This window comes from Mobula birostris, chromosome 3 (genome assembly GCF_030028105.1).
Source record: "Mobula birostris isolate sMobBir1 chromosome 3, sMobBir1.hap1, whole genome shotgun sequence".
Taxonomy (NCBI): Eukaryota; Metazoa; Chordata; class Chondrichthyes; order Myliobatiformes; family Myliobatidae; genus Mobula; species Mobula birostris.
In genome coordinates this window covers 39,002,204-39,010,893 of record NC_092372.1, presented here as the reverse complement: position 1 = coordinate 39,010,893, position 8,690 = coordinate 39,002,204, and positions in this window count along the sequence as shown.

Genomic DNA, 8,690 nt, shown 5'->3' with positions numbered 1-8,690 from the left:
TCCTGAGGAGACTGAGGTTCTTCGGAGTATACAGGCCTCTCCTTCACATATTCTACCAGTCAGTTGTTGCTAGTACAATCTTCTATGCGATGGTGTGCTGGAGCAGTGGCATCAATAGGCTCAATAAACTGATTAGCAAGGCTGGCTCTGTTAATGGAGTCAAACTGGACATACTGGAGACTAGTAAAACAAAGGACCCCATGGAAAATCCTGGCATTTGTGGATAATGTTTCTCATCCTCTGCATGCCACCTTGGCTGAACAAAGGAGCACTTAGTGATAGATTAAGACAACTGCGCTGCTCCAAAGAACGCTATATGAGGTCATCCTTACCTTCTGCCATTAGGCTCTATAATGAATCAACCTATAGCCAGGAAAGCGATGACCCCTTCCTGATAGACTGTTTGAGGTGACCTACTTTTTTATTCTTTCTTACTTCTTTTCTAATATTTGTCTAACTGTTCACTTGTAATGCACCTGTGACACTATAGTTTCTTTTGGGATCAATAAAGTATCTGTCTATGTATCTACTTCTCCAGATGCAGAAGACCCGATGAGCCATCCCCCTGCTCCGAAGGAATATCCCATGAAGCAACTCGTCCTCTCTCCTCTAGATAGTCCCAGCAAACAGAAGTGAGTCATTTCCCCTTTGTACTTGCTTTACCATTTAATAAGATAAGGCTTGATCTTTATCCCTCAGCACCGTTAACCAATGCTAACCCAAGTCCCCTGATTACTCAGATACTTAATTTCTATTCCCACAGCCTACACAGCCCACTTGGGTAAAGAATTCCAAAGAATCACCACCCTCCAAGTGGAGCAAACTCTGCCCTGAATGTCTTTTCCCTTATGTCGAGACTGTGACCCTGTTTCTGGACAACACCCCCAGGCAACTTCTGACAGATCGCTGCAGTCAAAGAATAGAATTTTGAATCGTCTCCCATTGTCTAAGACGCACTGTCAAGTTGTTTTAAATAGTTTAAAATGCATTAAAACAACTTAATGGAATATATAGAAAAGAAATTTTAAAATGAGTGATTTTAAGGCATTAAAATAATGTAAAATGACTCCAACAATTACCAGCATTATCTTCTTCTACAGAATCAGCAACTCCTATTCCCATGAATGCGGCTTGCCTGCTGTAAGAAGGCAAGCCTGATGAAACTTGAGATGAATCCTGACTTCTCCTCAAAATGACCACGTCCTGCTATTAAGTATCAATCGTGATGGAGCAGCAGGTCTGACCACTAGTCGACATTTTGGACTGAGACTATTCACCAGGGTTGTTTATTCCCACCGTAGATGCTGCTGGACTTGTCGTTCCTCCATCATTTTGAGCGTGTCAATCAGAGAAGCTACTGCTTCTATGGATGTTTGTGTGTGACTCCCAGCCTCCTGGATGGCCACATCTGCGCCAGGTATGTTAGAGACCAGGTTAGGGAACTGGAACTGCAGCTCGATGACCTTCGTCTGGTCAGGGAGAGTGAGGAGGTGATAGAGAGGAGCTATGGTCACACCGGGGCCTCAGGAGACAGATAAGTGGGTAACAATCAGGAGAGGGAAGGGCAAGAATCAGATACTAGAGAGTACCCCTCTGGCTGTCCCCCTTAACAATAAGTACTCCTGTTTGGGAACTGTTGGGGCAGTACGTCCTACCTGGGGGAAGCAACAGTGGCTGCGCCTCTGACACAGAAGCCCCCTTCTGTGGCTCAGAAGAGTAGGGAAAGGAAGGGGATGGCAGCAGTGATAGGGGACTCTATAATTAGGGGTTCAGACAGGTGATTCTGTGGACAGAGGAAAGAAACTCGGATGGTAGTTTGCTTCCCAGTTGCCAGGGTCCAGATGTTTCTGATCGCATCCATGATATCCTGAAATGGGAAGGAGAACAGCCTGAGGTTGTGGTACATATTGGTACCAACGACATAGGTAGGAAAAGGGAGGAGATCCTGAAAACAGACTACAGGGAGTTAGGAAGGAAGTTGAGAATCTCGGGATTACAGCCTTTGCCACATGACAGTGAGTATAGGAATAGAACGAGGTGAGGGATAAATGCGTGGCTGAGGGATTGGAGCAGGAGACAGGGATTTAGATTTCTGGATCATTGGGACCTCTTTTGCGGGAGGCGTGACCTGTACAAAAAGGATTGGCTGCACTTCAGTCCGAGGGGGACCAATATCCTGGATGGGATGTTTGCTAAGGCTATTGTGGAGAGTTTAAACTAGAATTGCTGAGGGGTGGGAACCGAACTGAAGAGACGGAGGAAGGAGTGGTTGGCTCACAAAGCTTGTAGACAGTGCAAGAGGGAAGATAGGCAGGTGATAGAGAAGGGATGCGCTCAAATAGATGGTTTGAGATATGTCTATTTTAATACGAGTATTATGAACAAAGTTGATGAGCCTAGAGCGTGGATGAATACTTGGAGCTGTAATGTTGCGGCCACTACAGAGACTTGGATGGTTCAGGGGCAGCAATGGTTACTTAGAGTGTCAGGCTTTAGATGTATCAGAAAGGACATGGAGGGAGGCAAAGGAGATAGGAGTGTGGCACTGCTGATCAGAGATAGTGTCACGGCTGCAGAAAAGGAGGAAGTCATGGAAGAATGTCTACTGAGTCTCTGAGGATGGAAATTAGGAAGAGGAAGAAGTCAATAACTCTACTGGGTGTTTTTTATAGACTACCCAATAGTAACAGGGACATCGAGGAGCAGATAGGGAGAGAGATTCTGGAAAGGAGTAATAATAACAGCGTTCTCGTGCTGGGAGATTTTAATTTCCCAAATATATCGGTATCACCCTAGAGCAAGCGGTTTAGATGGGGTGGAGTTTGTTAGGTGCGTTCAGGAGGTTTCTTGACGCAATATGTAGATAAGCCTATGAGAGGAGAGGCTGTACTATGGGAAATGAACCTGGTCAGGTGTCAGACCTCTCAGTGAGAGAGTATTTTGGAGATAGTGATCATAATTCTATCTCTTTTACACTAGCATTGGAAAGGGATAGAAACAGACAAGTTAGGAAAGTGTTTAATTGGAGTAAGGAGAAATATGAGGCTATCAGGCAGGAACTTGGAAGCATAAATTGGGAACAGATGTTCTCAGGGAAATGTACGGCAGAAATGTGGCAAATGTTCAGCAGATACTTGCATGAAATTCTGCATAAGTATGTTCCACAGAGGCAGGGAAAGGATGGTAGGGTACAGGATCTGTGGTGTACAAATGTCAAGGTCCAGTCCATTGACTTCTCATTTCAGTTAATTTCCTTTTCCCTGTGTTCCACTGGGCACCTTGATTAGGGCAGTGTTCCCCAACCTTTTTTGCACTGCAGACCGGTTTCATATTGACAATATTCTTGCGGACTGGCCGACCGGGGGCGGAGTGGGGGAGGTAGGGTTGCCAACGGACAAGAGTAGCAATCAAATACGTTGTTTACACGGAGAGACTACAATGACCACGAAGTCTTGCGCCGGCATCAGTGCGCATGCGTGATTTGCGCTTGCATATACGTGCCGATTTTTTCTATGCATCTCGTTTTTGACGATTCTGTTTGGGGGGTGAGGTTAATCACGACTGGAATATAGGTGATAAGTGGCTAATACACTCAATTTCATTTCTAAAAGGGTTTATCTAACGAATTTAATATTAAACACACAGCGCATATTCTCCTCGTATGAATATAGTGATAAGTCAGATAGGACAGGGGCGCTTGAAGTAAGTGTTGAATGAACTTCCAGTAGAAGTGGTAGAAGCAGGTTCGATATTATCATTTAAAGAAAAATTGGATAGGTATGTGGACAGTAAAAGAACGGAGGGTTATGGGCTGAGTGCAGGTCGGTGGGACTAGGTGAGAGTAGTGTTCGGCATGGACTAGTAGGGCCGAGATGGCCTGTTTCCGTGCTGTAATTGTTATATGGTTATGTAAGTAAGTCAATAGCATCATAACATTTTAAGTAACATTCGGATATTAAACACACAGCGCATATTTTCCCCGTATGAACATATAAAATCATTGCAACACACCAATATCGCTGAATCAGTGGGAGCACTGGGCTTGTTTCCCTGCAACAAGATGGTGCCATTGAGGGGTGATAGGAGACAGCGATACTCGAATGGGTTCCTTATGTCCAGTCTATTCCACAATTTAGTTTTCGTTGCATTCATTGCAGAAAACTTCGCTTCGCAGTGATATGATGTTGGAAATGGAAGCAACGTCTTCAGTGCTTTCCTGGCTACCTCAGGATATTTAGCCTTGACTTTGATCCAGAATGCCAGCAGAGATGTTATGTAAAACATACTTTTCAGCCCGCCGTCATTTGTAAGCTCGAGGAGTTGATCTTCTCCCCGCGCTGACATGGATGACGCGCGGGTAATGACCTCATGTGTGTAATGGCTCAACAGTGCGTGACGGGGAATGAGGAAAGCTGACTCCTATCGCCAAATCATATCGTTTCCTCGCGGCCCAGTAGTGCATGCTTTGAGGCCCGGTACCGGTCCGCGGCCCGGTGGTTGGGGACCGCTGGATTAGGACACCTGATCCTCATTTGAACCGGCAGCATAGAAACTCCAGCTTACATCTACTCGCTGCTGGTTCGTCACCTCAGCAGTGCGGCTATGCTCCTTCCGGGCTGCCAAGAATGAGTTGAGTCGAGAGCCTGTCATCCGTAGTTCCTGGGTCGAGTCGAGAGCCTGCCGTCCAGCTGAATTTTGCCAGTTGTTTGCCGCTTCATGTGCTACCCGGAGTCGAGGTACGAATGGACTGTCGTTGTTTGTTTTTATTGTCTTGTGTCCAGCTGAGTATTGCAGGCCATTTGTCGCTGCTCTGAGCCGTAATACAAACTGTCTGTCGTTGTTTGCTTTTGGCGTCTTGTGTCTGGCTGAGTATTGCTGGCTGTTTGCCGCTGCTCCAAGCCGTGATATGAATTGTCTGTCATTGTATGGTGTTGTCGTCTCCATGTCCAAACCCAAGTCCAAGCTCCATGTCCATGTCCAAGTTCCGAGCCCCGGTGCTGCGTCCAAGTTCGAGTCCAGGTTCTGTGATCCAGTCAAGTCCAAGTCCGTCTCCATGTCAAGTCTCCATGTCTGTGTCCTGCACTTAGGTCCACTCCCTACGCCCCATTGTAACAACAAAGGCTGTTGAAAATCTAGTCAAGAAGAAAAGAAAAGCTTACAAGAGGTTGAAAAAACTAGGTAATGATAGAGATCTAGAAGATTATCAAGCTAGCAGGAAGGAGCTTAATAATGAAATTAGGAGAGCCAGAAGGGGCCATGAGAAGGCCTTGACGGGCAGGATTAAGGAAAACCTCAATGCATTCTACAAGTATGTGAAGAGCAAGAGGATAAGACCAATCAAGTGTGACAGTGGAAAAGTGTGTATGGAACTGGCGAGATAGCAGAGATACTTAATGAATATTTTGCTTCAGTATTCACTACGGAAAAGGATCTTGGCGATTGTAGAGATGACTTACAGTGGTCTGCAAAGCTTGAACATTTAGATATTAAGAACGAGGATGTGCTGGAGCTTTTGGAAAGCATCAAGTTGGGTAAGTCACTGGGACCAGACGAGGTGTACCCCAGGCTATTGTGGGAGGTGAGGGAAGAGATTGCTGAGCCTCTGGCAATGATCTTTGCATCATCACTGGGGACGAGAGAGGTCCTGGAGGATTGGAGGATTGCAGATGTTTTTCCTTTATTCAAGAAAGGGAGTAGAAATAGCCCAGGAAATTTTAAACCAGTGAGTTTTACTTCAGTGGTTGGTAAGTTGATGGAGAAGATCCTGAGATGCAGGATTTATGAACACTTAGAGAGGCATAATATGATTAGGAATAGTCAGCATGGCTTTGTCAAAGGCAGGTCGTGCTCTACGAGCCTGACTAAATTTTTTTGAGGATGTGACTAAACACTTTGATGAAGATAGAGTAGCAGATGTAGTGTCTATGGATTTCAGCAAGGCAAATGATAAGGTACCCCATGCAAGGCTTATTGAGAAAGTAAGGAGGCATGGGATCCAAGGGGACAGTGCTTTGTGGATTCAGAATTGGTTTGCCCACTGAAGGCAAAGTGTGATTGTAGATGGGTCATATTCTGCATGGAGGTTGGACCAGTGATGTGCCTCAGGGATCTATCTGGGACCCCTTCTCTTCGTGATTTTCATACATGACCTGGATGAGGAAGTAGAGGGATAGGTTAGTAAATTTGCTGATGACACAAAGGTTGGGGATGTTCTGGATAGTGTGGAGGGTTGTCGAGTTTACAGTAGGACATCCATAGGATGCAAAACTGGGTTGAGAAGTGCCAGATGGAGTTCAATGCAAGGAAGTGTGAGGTGGTTCCTTTTGGTAGGTCAAATATGATGGCAGAATATAGTATTAATGGTAAGAATCTTGGCAGTGTGGAGGATCAGAGGGATCTTGGGAACCAAGTCCATAGGACACTCAAAGCTGCTATGGAGGTTGACTCTGTGGTTAAGAAGGCATTCGGTGCATTGGCCTTCATCAACCATGGGACTGAGTTTAGCAGCTGAGAGGTAATGTTGCAGCTATATAGGACACTGCTCATACCCCACATGGAGTACTGAGCTCAGTTCTGGTTGCCTCACTATAGGAAGGATGTGGAAACCATAGAAAGGGTGCAGAGGAGATTTACAAGGATGTTGCCTGGATTGGGGAGCATGCCTTACGAGAATAGGTTGAGTGAATTCGGCCTTTTCTCCTAGGAGCGACAGAGAATGAGAGGCCACCTGACAGAAGTGTACAAGATGATGAGAGGCATTGATCATGTGGATAGTCAGAGGCTTTTCCCCAGGGCTGAAATGGCTAACACAAGAGGGCAATGTTTTAAGTTGCTTGGAAGTAGGTACAGAGGAGATGTCAAGGGTAAGTTTTTTATGCAGAGAGTGGTGAGTGCTTGGAATGGGCTGCCGGCGATGGTGGTGGTGGCGGATATGATAGGGTCTTTTAAGAGATTCCTGGATAGGAACACAGGGCTTAGAGAAATAGAGGGCTATGGGTAACACTTGGTAATTTCTAAAGTATGGACATGTTCGGCACAGCATTGTGGGCCGAAAGGTCTGTTTTGTGCCGTAGATTTTCTATGTTTCTAAGTTTCTATGCTTGGATTATTGTGATGGAGAAATTGGAAAACTGGCTCCCTTATAAAGCTAGGAGATTCCAAAGGCATTAAAACACTTCCCAATTAAATCATTCATAGGGAACTTGGGAAAACTCACCATACACCATGGTATGTCACTGCTGCTAAATAGCCAAGGATTATAAGCAACTTTTGAGTCATATCTTTACTTTTAAATCTGTTGGTTAGGCTTTAACAATCCATCTCAACCATCTGAAGTTTATTCATTATTGACTTTTCAGACAAGATTTGCCTTGTTTGGAACTAAGTTGAAACTACCCAAACTAGAGGATTTAAATCAACACCAATAAGGTCCAAAAATTGTTGATTTTATGTTTCTAGATATGGTACTTAAAGACATCTGCCGCATGTATGTCATGTCTTTGGCTGAGATTGAAAGCAGAGCACATATCTATAAAATGGAACAGTGTGTCTTTGAAACACTCTGCAGCAAAGTTTCCTTTAATTTATATTTTAGTTTTCACAGCAAGTATCTGCTTTAAGATTTATCATTTCTATGGTTTCTCTTTCATTTGAAAGAAAGCATGGACAGAAATGTCAATGACAAAGAACTGTGGAGTGACAGTGTTCGCACTCAACAATTAATGGGCCATTGAATGTGTTACTACAGATCAGTGGCACATTAAGCACCTCATCTAATCTGTGTTAGATGAATATTAGGCAGGATGATTAACCAGTGGCTGAGATACTTTTGCCATTTTTTAACCCCCATGGCAGTTAGAATGCCTTGCAGGTACCTTGACGAAAAGTGAGGGGTAGAACTTTAAGTAGAATTCCCAAAATGCTCAGCAGAGCACTTTCAGCAGGGTCAAATCAAAGGTGGTGAAGAATCAGTAGATAGGAGGGAGACTCAAAATCTGTCACTTTGATACTACAACAACCTCTTACTCAATATTAGTAAGACCAAGGATCTGATTATTGACTTCAGAAGGAGGAAACCGGAGGTCCATGAGCCAGTCCTCGTTAGGGGATCAGAGGTGGAGAGGGTCAGCAGCTTTAAATTCCTTGGTGTTATCATTTCAGAGGATTTGTCCTTAGCCCAGCACATGAGTGCAATTATGAAGAAGGTATGGCAGCTCCTCTACATCCTTAGAACTTTGTGAAGATTCAGCGTGACATCCAACTTTGAAAAATTTATATAGATGCGCAATGGAGAGTATATTGACTGGTTACATCACAGCTTGGCATGGAAACACCAATGCCCTTGAGTGAAAATTCCTACAAAAAATGGTGAATATGGCCCAGTCCATCACGGGTAAAGTCCTTCCCATCATTGTGCACATCTACACAGAATGTTGTTGCAGGAAAGCAGCGTCTATCATCAAGGACCCCCACCACCCAGGCCAGATTCTCTTCTCACTGCTGCTATCAGAAAGCACATGCAGGAGCCTCAGGACCTATATCACCATGTTCAGGAACAGTTATTACCCCTCAACCATCAGGCTCTTAAAGCAGAGGGGATAACTTCTCTGAACTTCACTACCATTAACCTGATAGTGGCTGCTTCACCGCAGTAGTGGAGGGCATGGACTGACTTGCTGGAATGGGAATGG